This window comes from Gopherus flavomarginatus (assembly GCF_025201925.1).
Source record: "Gopherus flavomarginatus isolate rGopFla2 chromosome 13 unlocalized genomic scaffold, rGopFla2.mat.asm SUPER_13_unloc_3, whole genome shotgun sequence".
NCBI classification, from domain to species: domain Eukaryota; kingdom Metazoa; phylum Chordata; order Testudines; family Testudinidae; genus Gopherus; species Gopherus flavomarginatus.
In genome coordinates, this window is record NW_026114611.1 from 1,289,895 (window position 1) to 1,315,345 (window position 25,451).

The following is a 25,451-nucleotide window of genomic DNA, read 5'->3' on the forward strand; positions in this document are numbered from 1 at the left end:
AGTACTTGTTTAGATGTTGGGCCATGCCTAGGTTATCCTTAACCTCCATTCCATCCACAGTGTATAGCGGCCCCACTTCTTCTTTCTTTGTTTTCTTCTTATTTATGTGGCTGTAGAACCTTTTACTATTGGTTTTGATTGCCTTTGCAAGTTCCAGTTCAATGTGGCTTTTAGCCTTCCTCACTTTATCCCTACATGTTCTGACCTCAGCAAGGTAGCTTTCTTTACTGATCCTGCCTTCCTTCCACTCCCTGTAAGCTTTCTGCTTTTGTCTAATCCCCTCTCTGAGTTGCTTGCTCATCCAGTTTGGCCTACAACTCCTGCCCATGGTTCTTTTCCCCTTTCTCGGGATGCAGGCTTCCGACAGTCTCCGCAGCTGTGACTTAAAGTAATTCCAGGCCTCCTCCACATTTAAATCCACTAATTCCTCCGTCCAGTCCACTTCCCTAACTAATTTCCTTAACTCTTTAAAATTAGCCCTCGAGAAGTCAAAAACCCTAATCGCTGATCTACATTTGTTTATCCTTCCATCTAGTTTGAACTGAATCAGCTCATGATCACTCGAACCAAGGTTGTCCCCTACCACCATTTCTTCTACGAGGTCCTCACTGCTCACCAACACCAAGTCTAAAATGGCATCCCCTCTCGTAGGTGCTTCAACTACTTGATGAAGAAATCCATCCGCTATCACATCCAGAAAAATCTGACCCCTATTATTCGTGCAAGTACTCGTCCTCCAGTCTATATCCGGGAAGTTGAAGTCCCCCATAATCACACATTTCCCCTTTGTGTTTACTTCATTAAAGACATTAAAGAGGTCTCTATCCATATCCCAATCCGATCCCGGCGGTCTGTAGCACACCCCAAGCACTATCTCAGGGGAAGCTCTAGTTGCTTTTTTACCCAGCGTGATTTTTGCCCAGACGGACTCTGTGTTATCCATTCCATCGCATCTTATTTCGCTACATTTAATTTCATCATTGATGTACAAGGCTCTAGGAGGTGTGAGTCACCCAGCAGGAGGGGAAAGATTCACTCGTACAAAGCTGGAGACAGGGAAGTTGAGCTCTGGGGCTTTACCACAAACATGGGTGGCAAGTTTGTAGAAATTTTGGTGGTGCCCAGAACCCACCCCCCAACTCCACCCCCCAAACTCCTCCCCCACCTGCCTAAGGCTCTGGGAGGGGGTTTGGGCGGGACATCTGGGGTGCAGATCCTGGGCTGGGGATTAGGGTGCAGGAGGGGTGCAGGGTGCAGGCTTTGGGATGGATTTTGGGTGCTCGGTGCAGGCTCCAGGCTGGGGCAGGGTTGTAGGAAGGGGTGAGAGGTGCAGGCTCTGGGAGGGAGTTTGGGATAGGAGGGAGTGCAGGGCTGAGGATGAGGGATTCATGGCTAGGGCAGAGCGTTGGGGTGTGGTGTGAGGCTGAAGATGGGGGATTCATGCTGCAGGGGGGCTCAGGGCAGCCTGCCTTGCCATTAGTGGTGGGCAGGCACTAGGACCCTGGGTTAGCAGACAGCAGTTCTGCCCAAATACCTCTACTCCAGCAGCAGGAGCAGGCAGGCCCATGCTGCTTTTTGTCAGGCAGGGACACAGCGCAGCAGAGGGAGGGGTGCCAGGCAGGGGCCAGGGCCAGGGGAAGAGACCCAGCTCCAAATATTGCTGGAGCAGGGCCCCCAGCCCTGAATATTCCTGGAGCCCAAGCACCACAAATGTATATAACCTGCTGCCTATGACCACAAGCCAACACAAAGTCCCACTGAGATTTGAACTCAGATTATAGGATCCAGAGTCCTGAGTGCTGCCCATTACACCATGGGACCAGCTTAAGCTGCCTTCTCTGCACATCGGTGACCCTCATGGGGCTGGCTTGTGTAAGGGGGCTCTTGGCCCTTTACTAAAACTTAGTGTGTGTGGGAGGGGATTGGTTGGCTAGTTCCCAGCACCAATAGAAGGGGGAAGGATCAATGGGAAATCAGGACCCTGAGACTGACAGTCCCCAGGGACAATGGGGATTGGCCAAAGCTCCAAGTTAGCTGCACTGACAGGCCAGGCAGTGTAATGAGAGAGTCACCAGGCCAGGAGGTCCCATCCTCCATGTGAGCTGGAACTGCCTGGGCGAGAGTGGGGCAGAGCTAAGGAGAGAGCAGGAGCCCGAGAAGAGCCGGGGAGCAGAGCTGTGCAGGTGTAGTGCCAGAAACTGCTGCATGTAGCAATTTGCAACCTGCAGCAGTTACTGATACCTGAAGTTGTTCTTATTTGCTGACTTGTCCTAATTGGCTAAAACTTGACAGTGGTTTCTCTAGCAAAGGCCAGTCCCTGGCCCCTTGGTCCAGACATCCTCCTTCATATCAGGCTAGGGTGACCAGATGTCAAAGAAGAAATATCGGGATGCGGGGGGCGGAGCAAAAAAATAAGCCGGAGGGCCCCCCCGCCGACAAGCGGCAGTGGCACAGCCCCATCTCCAACCAACTCTCGGCTCCAACCCCCGCTGCACCCCCAGCTCCCCCATTCCCTCACTCCTGGACCGAGCCTGGGCTCCGAGCTCTGCAGCTGAGCCATGATCTGGGCCCCTCCTGCAGCTCCCGGGCAAGGGGTGAACCAGGCAGCTCCCGGCAGGAGCGTGTCCACCCCACGTGTGTCTCCGCCCCCTGCCCACCTGGGCCCTGTCTGCTTCATGCTGCCCCCAGCCCCACTGTGCTGCCCCGCAGGCTGCAGGGCTGGAGCAGCTTCCGCGCTGCGCTCCCGGCCATGGCCATGGCCCGTGTGCAAACCTGGGAGGGAGGAAGAATGCCGCATGCTTGGGGAAGAGGCAGGGCCAGGGCGAGGATTTGGGGAGAGATCCAATGGGGGAATGAGAGGGCGGAGTTTGGGTGGGGAAAGTATCCCTCCAGACTATGCCTATGTGCCAGAGAAGAGGACAAAGTTATCTGTTTGTCCACGGTCCCAATCGGTCAGGACGTGGGGCAAACAAGCAAATATAGGGACAGTCCTGATAAAATCGGGACATCTGGTCACCCTACATCAGGCTTCAAGTTGAGAATCATTTCCCATTCCCGCTCTGTGGGAGGGGAGACTTTTAAACGCGCTCTCTGTGCGACTGCACATGGCTAAGCAAAGAGAACAAATCCCAAGTCCCCCCCGTGCTTTGGGAGCCAGGTTTGCGGTGGGAATTCTGTAGTTCAGATGACTTCACACCTGGTCATTGGGATTCTTTACCAGTTTCTCTGGCATTGGGGCATTTTTTTTCACTCCCAGTTGTGATGGCCGAGTGGTTAAGATGTGGGAGTTGAAATCCAATAGGGTTCTCCCGTGCAGGTGCAAATCCTGCTCACAGCATGGCCTGTGTTTTAGCCAGTCTCTCACCCGGGCAACACCTCTGTACAACCCCTTGAGACACTCTCAATTCTCTCCCCACCCCAAGTAAATCCTGTTCTGCTCCTTTCACAGAGATGCCTGGGGCACCACCTCACACTGTGTCCATCAGGGGTCAGGCAAACTCTCAGCACCTGAAGCCTCTGCCACTCACCTGGTGCCCCATAGATCAGCCGTAGCCCTGGTTCTGCTCCTATCTCTAGAGTGCGAAAGAAGCCAAGTCAGCGACTACATGGGAGCTATGGGGCTGCAGAACCAACAGAGAAAAAATAGTATCAGAGGGTACCTGTGTTAGTCTGGATCTGTAAAAGCAGCAAAGAATCCTGTGGCACCTTATAGAGAAAAAATAGGTGCTTAGCGCCCACTGACAGCCACCTCCCCCAACCCACACACACACTACAGGCCTTGTTGACAAGCTCCTCCTCTTCCCTTTCAGTGCCTCCCACTTGCCAGTGATCAGCCGTTCAGCGGGATGCAGGAGGCACTGGGTGGGGAGGGGAAGAAGAAGGGATGGGAAGAGGTGGGGGTGGGAGAGGAATGGGGCAGGAAAGTGCAGGAAGGGAAGAGATGGGACAGGACGGGGTGGGGACTTGGGGGAAGGGGTGGAGTGGGGACAGGGCCTGAGGAGGAAAGGGGGGATTTGTCCCAATCCCCTCCAGGGCCGGCCCTGAAGGGAAGCACTGACTATTACAGTGACAATAAAACTGACCAGCATTGTGGGGGAGGTTGAGGGAGATCCGCACTCATCAGGTCTCTTCTCTCCCTCACGGTGAGCCAGACACTGCTCTCTCCTGGCTCTCACTCTAGCAGCTGGACAGCAAGGAGCCATTTCCCCACAGTGAGTTCATTGAGTGCCCCTGTGGTGCTGGGGGGGCTGGCGCTGCTGCTGGCTCTGGGGCTGGCAGGGGGTTAATGTCTGCACAGACTCTCAGTTGCCAGGCCGGAGGGGTCACTTGGGACCTTACCAGACTGGCTCAGTGAAGACGGGGGGTTGACAGACCAATACAGATGCTCTCCAGAGTACGGAGCAGCATCCACCTATGCAGCCAGGCAATGAGCATTTCCCACAGCCTGGAGCCAAGGGGGAGGCGGCAGCTGCTGTTCCAGCTCCTGGGGGACAGGCCCTGTCAGCAAACAGACACTTCTTACTCACCACAGCTAACGGTGCCGGGTTCCTCCGGTGGGGGTGTGGAGCAGCCGTTTGTTTTCCTGTCCTTTTTGTCTGCAACTGTTGACAAAAACAACCCAGACAGAGAAGCAACAGGCCAAAATATTATTATACAGGTGCCAAAGTAGCTCATTTGGGAAAGCATTAGATGGAAGATCTAAGGGTCCCTGGTTCAATCCTGGGATTTGGCAGGTCCTGTCGTCCCTCTTTGTGCAGGAATGGCTTGTTTTCTGGGAGCACAGCAGTGCCTGCACCCAAGGTGAGTTCCTGAGCTTGGGCTCTGCAGTAGGAAAACATAGAACAGGTTTCTGCCCCTAGTTGGCCCACCTGCCCTTTAATAATGAGAACTGTCTTTCCCAACATGGTAGGAAGAAAGTGAGGCAGGGCAGCCTCAGGAATGGTGCCAGAGGGCTGCTGGGCAGTGACAGGCAGGGACTGGGGATGGAAGCTCCTCTGTGCAGGGAAGGGGCATCTGTAAAAGTGACCCCACACACCTCTCCTCCTCTGGGCACCTAGAGCACAGGCACCTGGTGCTGACGGCTCCAAGGGAAGGCTTAAAAGCCACAGAGCAACTGAGGTCAGGGCTAGAGGAGAGCACGACCATGCCTAGGTGTGGCCTTCAGACAGGCACAACATCACCCAGCCAGGCTGCTCCCTGCCATGCCAAACACCCACTGAAGGTCACCAGCATGCGGGGCAGCTGCTGATGCTCTGTGGCCAACATCACAAGTTGGTAGGAAAGCAGGGCCAGCCTCCATGGTGGGGCCTCTGACTGGTCCCACTCAAGGTGCTCACTTTTGCAGTGGGGCAGGAGATTTTACCCCACGAGGCTTTTCCCCAGCTGGCGAGAAGCAAAGAAATGCTCAGGCTCCGAAGACGCTATGTAGCAAGTACCCTCCAGCACAGGGACAGGCGCACACGCTAGCTGAAGGGAGCAGGACGTTCAGCACAACGGTAAAACTGCAGAAACACAACCATCAAGGGACTCAAACCCTCAATCTTCTGATCCACACTCAGACACCTTATCCATTAGGCCACCTGGTAACACACAAAAAAACCACTCCAAGCACTTCTTTGGAAAAGTCAGACATTGTGTTTCTCAGATCATCTACTGAGGGGGGCCGAGACTCTGTGGGCACAAGAAGTCGAGTTCCCAGCAACACATGAGACTTAATTCTATGGAGCCAGGTGCAGGACTCTGGGAGGGAGGCTCAGGCATGGGGGGACTGGGGTGCAGCGAATGGACCAGCTGTCTAGGTGTGGCGATTTAGTCACACTGAGGCACAGAAGGAAGGAGGAGGAGGAATCCTGCTGACAGGCAGCGGATGTGCAGAAAAAGAGGAGAGGTTCCTGGGACTTTTTTTGCCTCTCTTTGCCTACTTGCTTGCTCTTGTAGGGAATGGGGAAAATGGTCTAAACTAGCTCAGCTGGTAAAACATCAGGCTTTTAATCTTAAGATCCAGGGTTCAAGCCCCTGTCTAAAAACTCAGCTTTTAAGTGGCCTTGTGTGCCAGGAGCCAAATGATTCCTGGTGCTGTCCACCAGCCACATGCTGATTCCCAGAAGCAATGGCCATTTCCTGGAAAGGTTCCTTTCCTCAGGAATCAGGAGAGAGGCCACATCCACAGAAGCAGGCCTAGAACAAGCAGTCTCTGGCTGGCAGGAAGTGCTGTGGGGCCAGGTGCTGAGAAAGCTCAGAGGGAGACCAGCAGAGATGAAGGGAAGAGAGACAGAGAAGCAATGAGTACAGAGGGCAAGTGTACAGGGGGTTCAGGTCCGGCTATTGTGGGGAACTTTCCTGGTTTATACATGACCCTGGTACAATTGGCCAGAGAGAGGATCTGAGTCCCCACCCCCTTACCCAGAGGCCTTCCTGACCCCAAGGACGCTCTTTCTACTCTCATGTGTGGCAGAGTCCTCGTAACCCCAACAAGGCTGGGCCCAGGAATCTTGTCGTGCTCACTTGAAAAGGGCTACAGGGAGATCACAACCAGCGTCTCTGGAGTGTCAGGGCAGGTCACAGTCTCTCCTTCACATGTCCCAGGCCTCCTTCCCAGGCCCTGGCTGTGCTGCAGGGACACCACGGGCTGGACACTTGCTCTGGCGGTGGCCACATGCTCTAGGTGACAGGACCCTTGTTCCCAGTGTCAGCCCCCATGTAGGGGATATGATCCTCCCACCCCCGAAGGTCTGGCCTGCAAGGCCTCTTGATTGGTGGCATCTCCTTGTGCTGGGCCTTCTGCCCAGGGTCCCTCTCACTCTCGCAAGCTGCTCACTGCACCCACCTCCAGTCCCAGTGCTGCTGCGGCTCTGCCTCCATCTCCCTGGTCTGCTCCTCTGGCCTCTCTGGCTCTGCTTGCTGCAGCTCTTCTCCCAGCATAGATCTGCTCCCTGGGCAGCTTCTGTGGCTCATGCTGCTCCGGCTCAGTTCCTAGCATGGATCTGCTCTGGTTCTCTCTGGCTGGCGCAGCTCTTCTCCCCGCCTCTTCTCGGGCTCCTGCTTTCTCCTTAGCTGGGTCCCACTCTGGCCCAGGTAGTTCCAGCTCACACAGATGATGGGATTACCTGCCCTGGTGACTCCCTCATTACACTGCCTGGCCTGTCAGTCGGGCTAACTTTGGAGCTTTGGCCTCTCCCCATTGTCCCTGGGGACTGTCAGTTTTAGGGTCCTGATTTCCTATTGATCCTTCCCCCTTCTATTGGTACTGGGAGCTAGCCAACCAAAAACCCACTGAGCTTTAGTAAGGGGCCAACAGTCCCTTACACGAGCCAGCCCCATGAGGGTCACCGATGTGCAGAGACAACATCACAAGTTGGTCCCATGGTGTAATAGGTAGCACTCAGGACTCTGAATCCTGCAATCTGAGTTCAAATCTCAGTGGGACCTTATGGCAAACCTCTAGAGCTCACAGTGTTCAAGTTCCTTGTCTTCAGCTGTACAAAAACAAATCTTTCTCCTCCTGCTGGGTGACTTGCCCAGTAGGGCCTGGTTGTGAGGGCCCTGATGGGTTGGGGCTCTAGAACTTGCTACTCTGGTTGCTGATACCTGTGGTTTGACCAGATGCTTGGGATGCCCACAGCATCACCTGATGCCCACAAGTTTGGTCATTTTGCTTGCAGCCACATAGAATCATAGAATATTAGGATTGCAAGGAACCTCAGAAGGTCATCTAGTCCAACCCCCTGCTCAAAAGCAGGACCAATCCCCAGATTTTTACCCCAGTTCCCCAAAATGCCCCCTCAAGGATTGAACTCACAACCCTGGGTTTAGCAGGCCAATGCTCAAACCACTGAGCTATCCCTCCCCGCCTCTTGTCCACATGGCACTTGAAGGAAGGAGTGCCAGGGCCAGGCTTGATAGTCAGGGCTAGGCAGGAGGGCGGAAGAGTCCCAGGCTGGAGCCCAAGGCACCTTTCCTGCTCTGGGCATCTAGAGCAGAGGCAGCTGGTGCTGACAGCTCCAAGGGAAGGCTTAAAAGCTAGAGAGCAACTGAGGGAGGGGCAAGAGAAGAGGAGGACCATGCCTATGTGTGGCCAGCAGACAGCCACAAAGACACCCAGCCAGGCTGCTCCCTGACATGCCAAACCCCCCTGAAGACGTGCTTAATACACTCAGTGATCAGCAGGAAAACCTGTCAAAATGTGTGTGCGAGGAGAACCTGCTTGGCCTGGAAGGGAGCGAGGAAAAAGAGCGAGTGAAAAGAATAACCAGCGAGAGAGCGAGAGCAGAAAGAACATGGAAGGCAGAGAAAGAAATAAAGGGAGAGAGAAAAATAGAAAAAGAAGGAAAGAAAGGAAGAGCATGAAAGGTAGAGGGGGGAAAAGAAAGCAAGAACATGCAAGCTAGAGAAGGAAAGGAATGAAAAAGAACGAATGAACCACAAGCGCTAGTTGAAGCTGGAATGGGACAGGCAGAGAAAGGACAGACTGACCCGTGAAGCAAGGTTGCACCCCAGATTCTCCATGTTGGGGGCACAGGCCCCTATTTCCATCCTGGCCCTGCTTGGGGGGACCATGCATAGGTGCCTATTGGCACCCCCATGCTCTGTGGAGGGAGGCAAGGCCCCCGCAAACCCACAGAGCCACTGAAAGCGGGTTCAGGCCCGGTGAAAATTTTTTTCAGGCCCCCCAGCAAGGTGGACTAGCTAAACAGGGCAATGAAGCCAGGAAAACTAGGCCTTGGGCCCTCTTCTGGACCACCGGGCCCCGGTAATTTGTACCTGCTTTCCCCTTGCATGGTAATGGTGGTGCACTCACGCACTGCCACGCCTTTTAGTATTGTGACTATTTATCTGTACAACAGCAGCACCTACAGAGAGCGGGGCAGAGTCAAACCCCTGTTGGGTCAGGCACTGCCCAGACACAGCGAGAGACAGGCCATGCCCCAGAGAGTTTAAAGGCTCCATACCCAAAAAGTGGGAGGAGAAACAGAGGCGCAGGGTCACACAGCAGCACTGAGAGTAGAACCCAGGAGTCCTGGCTCCTCTTGCTCTAACCAGTAGACCCCACTCTGCTCCCAGAGATGGGGCTAGAACCCAGGAGTCCTGGCTCCCCAAAAGCTGGGGAAGTGGGCTCTAGTGGTTAGAGGAAGGGAGGCTGGGAGCCAGGACTCCTGGGGTCCATTTCCAGTGCTGGGATCAGGCACCAGCGCTCCAAGCATGTGCTTGGGCAGCACTTTCCAAGGGGTGGCACTCCAGCCCCTGCCCCCCCTTTTTTTGGAGGGGGGGCGCACAAAAAGCCAGGAGCCAGCCCTGAACCAAGATGGTCCCTGTCAGCTGAGGCTTTCAGGCTGAGCTGGAACTGACCCTGCAATTCTGGCTTCAGTAGCAGGATGGCGCTCACGGCAGCCTGAGGTGCACAGGCTGGACTGCAGTTCAGGCTGCCCTGCCGCTGGAGAGCCGGAGCGTCACCCCCGTAGGGCGGCTCTAGGCACCAGCAAAGCACCTGCTTGGGGCAGCCCATTTGCAAGGGCAGCATGGGAGCTGAGAACCAATAGGGGGCTCTGGGAGCTGTAGTTCCTTGGTTAGCTCCTTGCCTATAGAGCCAGCCCTGGAGCAGGGAAAGAACTACATTTCCCAGCATTCCCTTGGCCACTACCAACTGGAAAAGAAGGAGGGGTGCCTCATGCGGCAGCGTGCTGTGAGTGGAGAGTTGCACTGTGAATGGAGGAAGACCATATTTTAACGTTCAAAAAACAGGACACTCCAGGGGGAGGGAAGTCCCACCCTGCCCCCATCCACTCCCTCCGACTGCCCCCCCACGAAACCCCAAGCCATCCAATCCCCCTGCTCCCTGATCACCCCCTCCCAGGACCTCTGCCCCTAACTGCCCCCCAGGAACGCCACCCCTATCTAAGCACCACTGGTACTTGTCCCCTGATTGCCCCCTCCCGGGACCCCTGCCCCTAACTGCCCCTTGGAACCCCACCCCCTTTCTAAGCCTCCCTTCTCCTTTTCCCCAACTGCCCCCTCCTGAGACCCCCCTAACTTCCCCCCCAGGACCCCACCCCCTACCTGTCCCCTAACAAACCTCTGGGACTCCCATGCCTATCCAACCGCTGCCTGTCCCCTGACTGCCCCACCAAAGCTCTGACCCATCTAACCCCCCTTTCTCCCTGCCCCTGACTGCCCCCCGGAACCTCTGCCCCATCCAACACCCCCTGCTCCTTGACTGCCCGCAGAGCCCACAGCCCCCCCCGACACACACACACGCACGCACGCGCGCGCGCACACACACACACACACAGAGCACTTGCCTTCCAGATTTGAACACCTCAAAAATCAGAAGTGCTCAAGCTCAGTTTGGGCAGCTGGTACTTCATTTCTCCCAAATCAAATATACTGATCCACTGTAACTTGCTGTAGAAAAAGTAGGACAAAATTGAGCAAGAAATGCTTCCCAGTGGTTATTAGGACTGGAATTGCTATTTTCAACAGCCATTGCCTTTTTTTGTTTCTTTCTTTGTTTGTTTGTTTAAAAGGAAGACAGTGATATTGCATTGGGAAATTCCCCATAGAAAGAAAGAGTGGAACAAAAGAATAATAAAGGCATCTCAACGTTTCCTCATTTATGGAGGACAGTCTTATAATATGCATCCAGATATCTTCCAATCACACAAGCTGAAAATTGTTCCACTTTACTGCACTTCTATAACCATGTGGGAACCAATCCTGTCTGTGTTTTTGCACATCCAAAATTCCTGCTGAATGACCTGCCCTGGGAGCGAATTACCAGTGATCCAGGGCTGCGGCGGAAGGAGGGTGCAGGTGGAGATGGGGGAGAGCCTAGGGCTGGGGGGGCAGGAAGTTGGGGGGGCACTGCTGAGGAGGAGCCCAGGGCTGGGGCAGCAGCAGGGTGGGGGGAGGACACTGGTGGAGGGGAAAGGGGAAAGCCCAGCGCTGGGGCAGCAGGGGTGCATGTGTGGGGGAAAGCCCAGGCCTGGGGCAGCAGGCAGGTGCGGGGTGGGGGGACCCGAGGGCTGGGACGGGGGGGCAGACATTTTTTTGCTTGGGGAGGAAAAAAACCTAGAGCATGCCCTGACCCCTTGATTAGGGGGCTGGAAGACATGACTTATGAGGAGAGGCTGAGGGAACTGGGATTGTTTAGTCTGCAGAAGAGAAAAATGAGGGGGGATTTGATCGCTGCTTTCAACTACCTGAAAGGGGGTTCCAAAGAGGATGGATCTAGACTGTTCTCAGTGGTAACAGATGACAGAACAAGGAGCAATGGTCCCAAGTTCGGTGAGGAAGTTTAGGTTGGATATTAGGGAAACTCTTTTTCACCGAGGAGGGTGGTGAAGCATTGGAATGGGTTCCCTAGGGAGGTGCTGGAATCTCCTTCTTTAGAGGTTTTTAAGGTCAGGCTTGACAAAGCCCTGGCTGGGATGATTTAGTTGGGGATTGGGTTGGACTAGATGACCTCCTGAGCTACTTTGCAGCAGAGGCAGACCAAGCAGCAGGTACAATGCGGGGTCGCACCCTAGCCGGCAGATAGAATCTCATGTCCGAGATCCTGGCTCCTGTTCCTTTGCAAAGTGTGTGCTTTTGCTCCGGATTTGAGCTGTGGGTCAAGTGCCTCTGACTTCTCGTCCGGGCTCCATCCTCCATGCGCCTGGCCATCAGCGGGACTGTCTCAGGAGAGCAGCTTCCCCACCCCTGCCGCATCCCAATCTCCGCCCAGCTGGGGAAGGAGCAGAGGCAGCCTGGAGAAAAGACTCCTTTGAGCTCCGGAGACGGCCGGAGCATCTTATTTGCATACCTAGAGTGCATTGCCGGCAGCGAAGTGAGTGCCTGGTCAAAGGGCTGGTTTTGCTCCCTGTGTCTCTGGTTCCCATGATCCAACTCAGGCTGTCAATCGGTTCAATTCCATTTCCTCTAAAAGCTAGCAGTTTAGCGGGCTGTGAGAGTAGTCACCCTGACTTGTGGTAGCATAGGCGGCTGCCCCGGCAGAAACTCTGCTTTTTTTTTCTTTTCTTTTCTTTTCTTTTCTTTTCAGTTCGTATAAATCTTTTGCCTTTTACTACAGATTTCTGTAGAGAGGAGCATTTATGAGTTTGTACTCAATTTTTTTGAGGCTTTGTTTTGGCAAGGCTATTCCCTGTTGTGAAAAAAACAGAAGGATACTACCTCAACTGGTGTCAGTAGCTCAAGCTTTTCTATCAGTGTATGAAAACAACTGAGAGCTCTGAAAATGACTGTGTGGGTTTTTTTGCCTTTTTTTTTTTTGAGCTCATTGTGATAGTGAGATGGCTTCCTAGCTACCAGGGGATTGTTTTGTGATGTGTATTCTGCTGGCTCTTTGGTTTCATAAGTTTTTGGTTATCACAGTTGAAGAGCAGCAAAGAATTGTGTTGTTGTTTGTGTTAACGTTTGGTCTGTCCTAAGAGTGTATGGTTTGGAGTCATTTGTAACTCTTGGGTTAGTTATTGTCAACAGCTTATTTTTGGGTCCCTAAGTTGAAAGGCTGCTTTTGCAGATTTCAGTTTGTCATTGTTGGAAGGTCAGTTAAAGAGCTGCTTTCTTAATCTAGTCCATGAGGGTTCTTATGCCGCCCTCCTTAATATACCTTCCAGAAGGTGATTGCATGGTTTCCCTCGTCTCGCCACAGAAGAGAAATTGTCCATCCCTTTCCTGTTGGGAAAACACCAGTGTTTTCAAAGGTTTTGCCCAGATGAGGGATAGTTCATAGGAGCAGAAGAGGAGGAAGGTTGTGGCCCTTTGAGTCAGATTCCTACCTAGCGTTTAAGGCCGAAAGGAACCAGCCGATCACCTCAGAGGGACTAAGGGGCACCAATGCTCCAAAGAGCGAGGAACTGCTTTGATGCAATTGACTGTATATTTGAGATAGTTGCGTGGGAAGGAGCAGAAAAGAGCATCGGGGCTGCGGAATAGCGCTTGCATAGGCTTTCTTTTCCCTGGTTTGCTGTAAAAGTTAACAGTGAGAGATTGGTAGTCACAGGTCAGTGGGTGGGTTTATGGAAATTAGGAGTCTAGAGGGGAAACCAGCGAGAGGAAGGCATCTGCAAGACTTGTCTGTCTTTGAACAGAATTGTGTGTTAAGGGTTCTTGCTTTGAATTCTTCCACTGGAGTCATTTCGGGGAACTGAATCAGTCTCCCGTAGAGTTCCCTAGTTATGGTGTTTGTTGCGTGTCTGGGAGCTCATCCTGGTGAGGTAGAAATGGGTGGGCGCAGGGGGGGGGTGTGCGTGGCAGACAGTCAGCACTGCTTTTTGGCTTCTTGGAGCTTAGATCAAAACATAGTGTCTGTTCTTCTCAGTACAATCTGTGATATGTTTTTGATGTGAGGACTGTGTATTAGCTTGATTTTTAAAAGGAGAGGATTAGTTAGAACAGGAGCTTGCTTTGTCTATCCCATGCATGGAGCTGGTATTGCAGTGCCTCCAGGAAGGGTATATCTCTTTTAGGGGAGAACCTTCTGGTTAGAAAAACAGAAAAGAGTTAAACTGTGATGATCTTTCTTTCAAGCAGATTTTTTTGAAATAGCAGAAAAATCTGGTGTCTTTAGTGTTTTTGTTTCTTTATGATAAACACAATACACTTATGCTTTCTTGGAAGTGTTTTGTGAGTCTGCAGATGTGAGAGATTCTTCTTTGTCCTGATAGAGAATTATTTAAGAGGCTGGACTCCTTCTTTCTGCTGTGAGTCTTTTCAACAGTATGAGGGACAAATGCTTTCCAGACTCTGGGTCTCTTGGGGAGATGGTTGTTTTTTTGTTTTTGTTTTTCTTGGGGTGGGGGCTTGGTAATATTTGAGATTACATATACATCAACAACTGCATGAGTTACACAGACTTCTCCCTACCCGACCGACGTTCTATGTATCTTGGTTCGTAAGATCTAGACAAGGCACTAGGTGTCGTGCTGCACCCGGCACACAGGGGCCCCAAGCCTGATTTTTTTCCCCCAAACCGACTGTAATCTAAATGCTAAATAATAACACTTAACTTCTTATTATTGCCACCCTCACTATTGGAAAATCCCCAAAATCACGACAGTGACTTACAAATCATGAGAATTCTTTGTTTAAAAAATGTAATGTGGGTTCTCTATCTTTCCCTTCCGGTTTTCTGAACCAGGCAAGCTAGAAATTTACCTTTCTAGTGCAGCAAGAGCCCCAGAGAGCAGGAGCCCCCGGCGCCTGAGGCTGGCAGGCAGTGGGGTTCCTCACGGTTGTGTATTACACACACACTTTGATCTCACCCACCAAGCATCAAGTGTGATCTCCTCAGGCACTAGAACAGCCTTAACATGGAGTCACAGACAGCCCCCTTGGGCACCCTGACTCTAGCTTGCCACCCAGGTGTAGTAGAAGCTGCTGTAACACGCAAACTCTGTATGTCCTTTAGGGCTAACCCTAGCCAAACAGCCGGGATCCCTTGCTTATGCTTAGAAGGCGTGCCGTCTCCCTGAAGTCCAAGCAGCATCGGGGGTGGGGACAACAGTTTCTTCCTGACAAAGATTTTTATTCCATTCCCCCAGAGCTCAAGCTGATGGGGGCAAGTGTTTGTGCAGGTCTCTGCCTCCTCATGGATGTGTGAGGGGGAGCAATCAACCAGGTCTTTTGTCCACGGATGATCCACAGTGGCCTGTCTGATGTCTCAGTCAGGGCCTTCTCTTGTTGGAAAGGAGATGACACGTCTTCTGGTAAACTAGCGTTTCACACTTGGTAATGCTTCTCTCCTGACTGGTGGCGGGGTGGCAGCAAGGGGTTAACAGCTTTAATGCCAATGCTTATATATCACCTTACAACATGGGCTATGGCTATTATAGGTGAGAAGAATGCATGCAGAAACTCATGAGCTAGTCATGAACTCTAAACACATTTTTATGAATCTAATGCCTGTTTTAACAACAGTAACAAACAGGTGCGCAAGACTAGATTCCAGCCATGCGTTTGTCACTTTTCAGTAAGGCCTAGGGGCCTTGGCGTGAGCTGGCACCTGGTCTGCCAGTGTCAGAAGAGGATCTTCCTTCTCTTATCCCCAGGTGTCTGTAATGGGAGCAGTACTGTTCAACTTATTCATAAATGATCTGGGGAAAGGGTTAAACAGTGAGGTGGCAAAATTTGCAGATGATACAAAATTGCTTAAGATAGTTAAGTCCCAGGCAGACTGCGAAGAGCCACAAAGAGATCTGACAAAACTGGGTGATGGGACAACCAAATGGCAGATGAACATCGGTGCTGTTAAGTGCAAAGTAATGCACGTTGGAAAACATAATCCCAACTATCCCTATAAAACGATGGGGTCTAAATTAGCTGTTACCACTCGAGAAAGAGATCTGGGAGTCATTGTGGATAGTTCTCTGAAAACATCCACTCAGTGTGCAGTGGAGTGTTGGGAATCATTAAGAAAGGGATAGGTAAGAAGATAGAAACTATCATATCGCCTCAATATCAATCCATGGTACGCTCACATCTTGAATACTGTGTGCTGATGCAGTCGCCCCAATCTCAAAAAAGATCTATTGGAATGGGAAAGATTCTGAAAAGGACAACAAAGATGATGAGGGGATATGGACCAGCTTCCATCTAAGAAGAGATTCATAAGATTGGGACTTTTCATCTTGGAAAAGAGACGACTAAAGGGGGATACGACGGAGATCTATAAAACCATGACCGGTGTGGAGAAAGTAAATTAGGAAGAGTTATTTACTCCTTCTCATAACACATGAACTAGGGGGTCACCCAATGAAATTAATAGGCAGCAGGTTTAAAACAAACAAAAGGAAGTATTTCTTCACGCACCACACAGTCAATCTGTGGAACTCTTTGCCAGAGGATGTTGAGTAAGTAAATAAGAAAGAAAAAAAAGCTGTGGCTCTTCGGTGGCAGCTCAACCACACTGCTTCTTCTGCGGCAGTTCAGCGGTGAGTCCTCCCTCCCTTCCTCTTTGATAGACATTTGGCAGCAGCTCAAGGAGTAAGGGAATGGGGGACCTGCCGCTGAATTTCCGCTAAAGACCCAGACGTGCTGCCCTGATACCAGACGGGCCGTCCCTTGAATTGGCTGCTCCAGGCACCTGCCTGCCACGCTGCTGCCGGGAGCCAGCCCTGCTCCCGTGACAAGCAGGGGCTGGTACAGAGCATGGCAGGGCAGGGAGATGACATCTCCTCTAATAGCGGGGCCCTTTCACAGCAAGGGCAGCACCTCCCTGCAGTAGCACAGAGCCACCTACTCCTCCTGCTTTCTCCTGACACCAACACCATCCTTCCCGGCACCGCCTCATGGCAGCATCTGCTTCCAGACTCGCACCAGAAATGGGAAGTCTGGGCCGGGCCTGGCAGCAGCTGTCAGAAAATGGAAGCAGGAGACATGACCACTCCCGTTGTGCTGTGGGGTCCATCCTGGCTGGTGGGAGATGGAGGCAGTGGACACTACCACTGCCATGGTGCTGTAGGGTTTTCAGGTGGGGTGCCCCCCCCGGGTTGGGCTCCAGGGGAGGTTTGACATCTTAAAGGACTGTGGGGGGAAGCCTTGGAGGAGGTTTGAAGACCAACAGTGAAGGGGAAGTTGGACACTGGCCAGAATACCAGAGAGACAAGGGAGGTGAGGTGATACCTGTTACTGGACCAGCTCTGGAGTCACACAGGGTCTTCTTCATGCAGGGGAAAGGTGGTCAGAGCATCACAGTTCAATAGCAGGTGGAGCAATCTGCCCCGAACACCAGACTTTCCCCTATTTCCTGGAACAGGGGGGCTGTCCCCACTGTCCTGTAAACAGCCCCACCATGTAACCCAGAGGTGGCTGCATCTCACTCTTGGCTGCATCACCTCCTAACCGCGTCTCTCTCCCCCTTCGGGTGACCCTGCAGCACTCAGCAAACATCCACAAGATCATAGGGCACTTTGAGCACTGGGCAGGCAGGGGCCAAGCGCCCAGCCCTCCCTCCAGAGAATGGGACCCAGCACTCCCTACTTTTTACAGGGATTAAAAAGGGGCAAAGGAGGGCAAATCAGAGGAGTGGGTGGCCAGGGTCTGAGCAGGGGGTGGAAATTGACTGGTCGGGGGATCAAGCAGCTGGAGGCAGAGTTAGGAGAGGGACTGAAGGGCAAAGTCAGGGAGGGGGGAAGGAACAGGAGTTAAGCTCGGAGGGAGGCGCTGCCAGAGGGTTAAACCCTGGCACAGGCAGGGGCAGAGAGGTAACAGTTATCCCAGTGGGCTGAGACTCCAGTGTTTGCAAACATGGGTGGGGGGAGAAGAGGGCTTTTTTCTTTCCCCTCCCACAGGCAGCACCTCTCAGCATGGGCTTACCAGGGCTGGGCTCTTAAAGGCACAGGCATCCCACTGCCTAGACACTGCAGCTCCTCTCTGATGTAACCTACTCAGGTGCTGCAGTAGGAGACAATTCAGTGAAACTGGGCGTTCCCTATACGCCTCCCCAATCAGGGGGCTGTGCACCCCCTTCCCCGAATTTCCCCAACACCCCCTCCCTCAATAGTCAGGTAGTTACATGCAGCGTTGCCAATATTGTCATTGGTTGCAAATTTGAATGGAAATTGAAACGTTAACACACACTTTAAAAGCAGATACAACGTCTGAAAACTACTTGTACCTGAGAAAGTAAAATAGGTTTGGAAAGTCTGGACAAAGCCGGGTTTCCTCACCCAGCTGTTGTGTTTGCTGACAATGTGGGTGCATTGGCTTCGGGAGTGTTGGCCAACCTTAGAATTTCAAATGATGATTTGTAAGCGAGGTGTGAATGAGCTCTCCCCTGACAGCTACTGCTGACCAGGGTTGGGTGGAGGCTTTGGGACCAGACTGTATTTACATGAACTCACCTACTCTGCCGATGTATCCAGCGGACAGAGCTGGGCTGCCTCTGCTCTAGGTGCACGGAGGAGGGAAGGTGTGTGGGGCTCCAGCCTGGGACTCTTCCTCCCTCCTTCCAAGCCCTGACTATTAATCCCAGCCCTGGCACTCCTTTCTTCAAGCGCCATGTGGGCCAGAGGAAAAGTGTGGTAGGAAGCACAAGGGCCAAGCTTGTGAACATCAGGTGCAGCAGCAAGAATCCCAACTATCAGGGTAGCAAGTTCTAGAGCCCTAACCCATTGTGGCCATCCCAGCCAAAGACCTGGCTCTAGGAGGTGTGAGTCACCCAGCAGGAGGGGAAAGATTCACTCTTACACAGCTGGAGTCAGGGAAGTTGAGCTCTGGGGTGTTACCATAAGCATCGGTAGAATGTTTGTAGAAATTTTGGTTGTGCCCAGAACCCGCCTCCCAACTCCGCCCCCCAAACTCCACCCCCACCTGCCTAAGGCTCTGGGAGGGGATTTAGGGGGGAGGTCTGGGCTTCAGATCCTGGGCTGGGGATTAGGGTGCAGGAGGAGTGCAAGGCTCAGGCTTTAGGATGGAGTTTGGGTGCTGGGTGCAGGCTCTGGCAGGGTTGTAGGAAGGGGTGAGAGCTGCAGGCTCTGGGGGTGGGAAGGGGTGCACCCTCTGGGAGGGAGCATGGGGCTGAGGATGAGGGATTCATGATGGAGGAGGGGGCTCAGGACTGGGGCAGAGTATCAGGGTTCAGAGGGAGCTCAGGGTTGGGGGTGTTGGAGAGGCTCAGGGCAGCCTGCACTAGGACTCTGGGGCAGCAGTTCTGCCCAGAATCCCTCTACTCCAGCAGCAGGAGCAGGCAGGAGACAGGCGCATGCTGCTTTTTGTCAGGCAGGGGGAGGGGTGCCAGGCAGGGCCCAGGGGAAGAGACCCAACTCCAAATATTGCTGGAGCAGGGCCCCCAGCCCTGAATATTCCTGCAGCCCGAGCACCACAAATGTATATAACCTGCTGCCTATGACCACAAGCCAACACAAGATACCACTGAGATTTGAACTCAGATTACAGGATTCAGAGTCCTGAGTGCTGCCCATTATACCATGGGACCAGCTTGTGCTGCCTTCTCTGCACATCGGTGACCCTCATGGGGCTGGCTTGTGTAAGGGGGCTCTTGGCCCTTTACTAAAACTTAGTGTGTGTGGGAGGGGGTTGGTTGGCAAGTTCCCAGCACCAATAGAAGGGGGAAGGATCAATGGGAAATCAGAACCCTGAGACTGACAGTCCCCAGGGACAATGGGGAGAGGCCAAAGCTCCAAGTTAGCTGCACTGACAGGCCAGGCAGTGTAATGAGGGAGTCACCAGGCCAGGGGGTGCCATCCTCCATGTGAGCTGAAACTGCCTGGGCGAGAGTGGGACAGAGCTAAGGAGAGAGCAGGAGACCAAGAAGAGTCGGGGAGCAGAGCTGTTCAGGTGTAGTGCCAGAAACTGCTGCAGGTAGGAATTTGCAACCTGTAGCAGTTCCTAATACCTGAAGTTGTTCTTATTTGCTGACTTGTCCTAATTGGCTAAAACTTGACAGTGGTTCTCTAGCAAAGGCCAGTCCCTGGCCCCTTGGTCCAGACATCCCCCTTCATATCAGGCTAGGGTGACCAGATATCAAGATGAAATATTGGGATGTGGGGGGTGGAGCAAAAAAAATAAGCCGGAGGACCCCCCCTGCCGCCAAGCAGAAGTGGTACAACCCCATCTCCAACCAATTCTCGGCTCCAACCTCTGCTACACCCCCAGCTCCTCCATCCTCTCACTCCTGGGCCCAGCTTGGGCTCCGAGCTCTGCAGCCGAGCCATGATCCGGGCCCCTCGTGCAGCTCCCGGTCAAGGGGTGAATCAGGCAGCTCCAGGCAGGAGGGTGTCCACCCCACTTGTGTCTCCGCCCCCCGCCCACCTGGGCCCTGCCTGCTCTGTGCTGCCCCCAACCCCACTACTCTGCCCCGCAGGCTGCAGGGCTGGAGCAGCTTCCGCGCTGCGCTCCTGGCCATGGCCATGGCCTGTGTGCAAACCTGCGGGAGAGGGGCGCTGCCTTCCCTCTCCAGGTCTGCAAGGGGAATGTGAAGTGGCCGTTCCTGCGGGGGTGGGGCACTGGGTTCCCTCCCAGCTCTGCGGGGGGACTGGGCAGCGGCAGTTCAAGTGGGAGAGGGGCGCTGGGTTCCCTCCCCGGCTCTGCGAGGGGACTGGGGAGCGGATGTTCCTGGGCGGGCGGGGCACTGGGGGCCCTCCCAGCTCTGCAGGGGGAGTGGGGAGCAGCTGTTCCTGTGGGGGCGGGGCACTGGGTTCCGTCCTCAGCTCTGCCAGGGAACTGGGGAGCGGCTGTTCCTGCTGGGGCGGGGCGCTGCCTTCCCTCTCCACCTCTCCGAGGGGACAGTGGAGACACCATTCCAGCGGGGACGGGCCGCTGCTTTACTCCCCACCTCTGCCAGGAGATTGGGGAGCGGCTGTTTCAACGGGGGTGGGGCGCTGCCTTCCCTCCCCAGCTCTGTGAGGGGAATGGGGAGCGGCCGTTCCTGCGGGAGTAAGGCGCTGCCATCCCTCCCTAGCTCTGCCAGAGGACTGGGCAGCGGCAGTATTAGCAGGGGCAGGGCGCTTGGTTGTCTCCCCAGCTCTGCGAGGCGACAGGGGAGCGGCCGTTCCTGCGGGGGCAGGGTGCTACCTCCCCTCCCATGCTCTGAGAGGGGACTGGGACACAGTCTTTCCTGCGGGGGTGGGGCACTAGGTTCCCTTCCCAGCTCCGCCAGGGGACTGAGGAGTGGCCGTTCGTGCGGGCGCGGGGCTTCTCTCCCCAGCTCTCGGAGGGGAGCAGGGAGTGGCGGTTCGAGCTGGGGAGGGGCGTTGCCTTCCCTCCCCAGCTCTGGCAGGGGCCTGGGGAGTGGCGGTTGCAGCAAGGGCGGGGCGCTAGCTTCGCTCCCCAGCTTTGGATGGGGACTGGGGAGTGGCCATTCAAGTGAGGATGGGGCACTGGCCTCCCTCCCCAGCTCTGGGAGAGGCGTGGGGTGTGGCCACTCGAGTGGGGGCGGGGTGCTGGCTTCCCTCCCCAGCTCTGAGAGGGGCGTGGGGTGTGGCTGCTCAAGTGGGGGCAGGGCGCTGGCTTCCCTGCCCAGGTGTGGGAGGGCCCTGGGGAGTGGCAGTTCGAGTGGGGGCAGGCAGCGAGCTCCTTGCTTTGGTCACAGCCTCAGAGCCAGCGTGAGCCCCCTCTCCAGTGTGCAGGGGGGCGGGGAGCATCTCTCCCTCCCACTCAGAACCCAGGGGGCTGGTTACAGGTAGGCAGGTATCCTGAGCCCAGCAGCCCCTCCCCCCTGCCAGCCACGTCATTTGCATTTTCACAGATCATTTCCGTCTTACCCAATTGATTCCCTGGATTTGAATTCAAATCCTCGGCCGTTACAGGAGCAGGGCGTGGATCCTGTCCCCAAGAGACACAGTCACCCCCCAACAGGGCCTCTCAGCCGATATCCTGGAGAACCCCAACGACCAGCCAGCCAGACCCCTCCTGGGTCTGCACACGGATCCAGGTCATATGCAGGACGGGGGGCTTCACCCTGGGGACCTTCACCCAGGTCCCACAGCCCCTCAGCATCTGCGGCTGCACCTCCACAGTTCTCTCTGTCCCAGGGTCTCGCCACCCCATGCATGTTTCCCCACTGACCCTTGGGCAGCCCCCTATGTCTCTCTGTGTGCTCTTGGCTCCCCCATTGTTTCCAGGAAGAACCCCTGGTGTGGCAGCCCCTTCTTGTGGTCACCACCTCTTTGCCAGGGTCGAGCTGCCATCCGCAGGGGAAACTGCTACTGCAAAAATCCTCTCTCCCAGGGCAAGCAGCAAGCTCCTCCGCCCCTGAGACTGCTGGCTGCAGTCCTCAGGGCAACCCTGTTACTCCAACAGTCCTTCTCGCTGGTCACACACTCCCAGAGGTTAACTTCTCCCTGAAACCGTCCCTCTCTGAGCCGTCAGCACGCCTGGTTCTCATTATCCCTCCTTTGTTTTACTGCTCCCCAGTCACTTACTGCAAGTAGCACCATTCACGGGGTGCAGTATATCCCACCTCTACCACCAGTTGTCACGGAGACCATGGGCAATGCTCTGAAACTGCTCCCCACAAAACCAGTCAGGACTTTGAGGAGCCTCCTTTCCCTTGGAGCAGAAGTTTTTAGGGCAAGAGGCTCACAAGTCTTTACCTCCTGGGCCTCTCCTTGGAGCATTCAGCATCCTCTGACCCTCCGTGCGCTTCCCACAGCGAGTCCGCCCAGGCAAGGTCCATTCTGGGGGGTATCAAGGTTTTTTCCCCACTTTGAAATTTAACGTCCAAAAAGTGGGGACCTGCATGATCACTTTTAATCTTTATTACCAGCTTAAATTTGGTGTGCTGCCACCAGCCAAAAATATAGTGTTTGGCACACTTCCTGTTCCCCCAAAGCCTTCCCTGGGGAATCCAAGACTCAAAACCCTTGGATCTGAACACAAGGAGAAATTAGCCTTCCCTCCCCTCTTTTTCCCCCGAGACTTTCCCCTCCCTGGGTTACCCTGAGAGGCTACACTAATCCAAACTCCTTGGATCTTAAAACAAAGAGGAATTAACCTCCCCGCCATCCTTTACCCCCCACCAATCTCTGGTGCGTTCAGACCCAATCCCCTTGGGTCTTAAAACTAGGAAAAAAATCAATCAGGTTCTTAAAATAGAAAGTTTTTAATTAAAGAAAGAAAAGGTAAAAATTATCTCTGTAAAATCAGGATGGAAAATGTTTTACAAGGTATTCAGATTTATATAGCCTAGAGGGACCTCCCTGCCTCACTTAGTCTGAGATTCTAAGTTACAGCAAACAGAGGTAAAAATCCTTCCAGCAAAAGACACATTTACAAGTAAAGAAAACAATCGTAAGATTGATCCACGTTTCCTGGCTATACCTACTACTTTGAAACATGAAAGACTGATTCAGAAAGATTGGAGAAAACCTGGTTGCATGTCTGGTCCCTCTTAGCCCCAAGAGAGAACAAAGAACAAAACAAACAGCACAACAAAGACTTCCCTCCTCCAAGATTTGAAAGTATCTTCTCCCCAGATTGGTCCTCTGGTCAGGTGTCAGCCAGGTTCACTGAGCTTCTTAACCCTTTACAGGTAAAAGAGACATTAACCTTTAACCATCTGTTTATGACAGGAGGGAAGCCAGCGCCCCGCCCCGTTGGAACCACCACTCCCCAGGCCCCTCCCAGAGCTGGGAACAGAAGTCTGTGCCCTGCCCCTCTGGAACGGCCCCTCCCCTGTATCCTCCCAGAGTTGGGTCTGGAACCCAGCGCCCCTCCCCCTCTCGAATGGCCACTCCCCGGTCCCCTCCCAGAGCTGGTGAGGGAAGGCAGCGCCTCACCCCCGCAGGAACGGCCGCTACCTAGTACCCTTACAGAACTGGGGAGGGAACCCAGAGCACAGACTCTGCAGGAAAGACCACTCCCCAGTCTCCTCGCAGAGCTGCGGAGAGAACACAGCCCCCCGCCCCTGCAGGAATGGCCACTTCCCAGTCTCCTCGCAGAGCTGGGGAGGAACACAGCGCCACGCCCGCTTAGGAAAGGAGGCTCCCCAGTCCCCTGGCAGAGCTGGGGAGGGAAGACAGCGCCCCACGCCCGCATGAACGTCCGCTCCCCAGTGGCCTTGCAGATCTGCGGAAGGAAGGCAGCGCCCCACCCCTGCAGGAATGGCTGCTCCCTATTCCCCTCGCAGAGCTAGAGAAGGAAGGCAGCGTCCCTCCCCCGCAGTAACGGCCATGCCCCAGTCCCCTGGCAGAGCTGGGGAGAGAACACAGTGTCCCGCCCCTGCAGGAACGGATGCTCCCCAGTGGCCTCACAGAGCTGAGGAGAGAGGGCAGCGCCCCGCTTCCGCTGGAACGGCCATTCCCATGTACCCTCGCAGAGCTGGGGAGGGAACCCAGCGCCCCGCCCCCACAGGAAAGACTGCTTATCAGTCCCCTGGCAGAGCTGGGGAGGGAAGGCAACGCCCCACCCCCGGAAGGAACGGCCGCTCCCCAGACCTCTCGCAGAGCTGGGAGGGGAACCCATTGCCATTCCCCCTCAGGAACGGCCGCTACCCATTCCCCTCGCAGAGATGGGGAGGGAAGGCAGAGCCCCGCCCCCGCAGGAACAACAGCTCCCTAGTCACCTGGCACAGCTGGGAAGAGAATCCAGCCCCCTGCCCCCTCAGGAACAGCTGCTCCCCATTCCCCTCGCAGAGCAGGGGAGGATAGACAGCGCCACGCCCCCGTAGGAACGGACGCTTCCCAGTCCCCTTGCAGAGTTGGGAAGGGAAGGCAGCGCCTCGCCCCCGCAGGAATGGCCTCTCCCCTTTTCCCTCGCATAGCTGGGGAGGGAAAGCAGCACCCCACCACTGCTGGAATGGACTCTTCCCGGTCCCCTCGGAGAGCTGGGAAGGGAAGGCAGCGCCACGCTGCTGCTGGAACGGCTGCTCCCCAGTCCCCTGGCAGAGCTGAAAAGGGAACCCAGCGCCCCGCCCCCGCAGGAAAAACAACGTCCAAGTCCCCTTGCAGAGCTGGAAGGGGAACTCAGTGCCCCGCCCCCGCTGGATCGGCCACTCCCCAGTCCGCTCGCAGATCTGGGGAGGGAACCCAGCGCCTCGCCTCCGCAGGAACGGCTGCTCCCCGGTCCCCTCGCAGAGCTGGGGAAGGAAGGCAGCGCCCCGCCCCCGCAGGAAAGGCCGCTTCCAGGTCCCCTCGCAGACCTGGGGAGGGAAGGCAGCGCCCCACCCCCACAGATACAGCCACTCCAAAGTCCCCTCACAGAGCTGGGGAAGGAAGGCAGCGCCCCACCCCTGCAGGAACAGCCACTCCCCAGGCCCCTTGCAGAGCTGGGAAGGGAACCCAGTGCCCCGCCCCTGCAGAAACAGCCACTCCCCATTCCCCTCGCAGAGCCGGGGAGGGAAGGCAGCGCCCCACCCCCACAGGAACATCCACTCCCCAGTGTTGGTGTCACTAGGCGTAAATCTAGGCCTTAGTGAACCAAAGCTCCTCCATGTTGAACTCTACTTGATCTGCAGCAGCACAGGAGCCAGCAAACAGCTGTAAACAGGGGAGTTTCAGTGGGAGTTCTGTTGGAGGAGCAGGTTTTTGTAGTGTGCAGTTTGTGGATTGTATTGTGTAGTGTGTGTGTGAGTGTGTGTGTAGGCTGCTAGGGGCAGTGTGCTGGGAGAGCAGCGGATCCCTGATTAGGGGGCGGGGCTTACCTGATTAGGGGTCCTATATAAGGAGCCAGCTAGTCAGGCAGCAGCACAGACAGTTGCAGCAACACAGGAGCCAGCAACCAGAGCTGTAAACAGGGGAGTTTCAGTGGGAGTTTGCAGGGGCAGGTTGCAGGGGAGACTAAGAGGAACCGACAAGCAAGTCAAGGGATAGGGTGGTGGTCTGGTGCCTGCTGGGGGCTTGTGTTGTGTTGACTACCAGGCGTCAGGTGGGAAGGCCATGACTGATGCAGAGGCAGCAGTGAAAGACACAATGAGGATGACTGGATGTGGAAGCTGCGGCATGTACATGATCCTGGAGGGGGCGCCTGAGAAGAGCTTTGTCTGCATGAAGTGCCGC

At 54.7% G+C, this 25,451-nt stretch overlaps 1 protein-coding gene and 3 non-coding genes across 4 annotated transcripts in view; 3 read left to right on the top strand and 1 right to left on the bottom strand.

Annotated features, from left to right (window-relative positions):
* Positions 1–25,451, bottom strand: part of LOC127041580 (uncharacterized) — a 166,578-nt gene that overhangs the window by 63,340 nt on the left and 77,787 nt on the right. The window lies entirely within an intron of this gene.
* TRNAQ-CUG (transfer RNA glutamine (anticodon CUG)) lies at positions 7,357–7,428 on the top strand. The gene has a single exon. It is a non-coding gene; the product is annotated as a tRNA-Gln (tRNA).
* Positions 12,017–12,131, top strand: LOC127041624 (U5 spliceosomal RNA). Its single transcript, XR_007771713.1, has one exon. It is a non-coding gene; the product is annotated as a U5 spliceosomal RNA (small nuclear RNA).
* LOC127041594 (U2 spliceosomal RNA) lies at positions 13,261–13,459 on the top strand. The gene has a single exon (XR_007771687.1). It is a non-coding gene; the product is annotated as a U2 spliceosomal RNA (small nuclear RNA).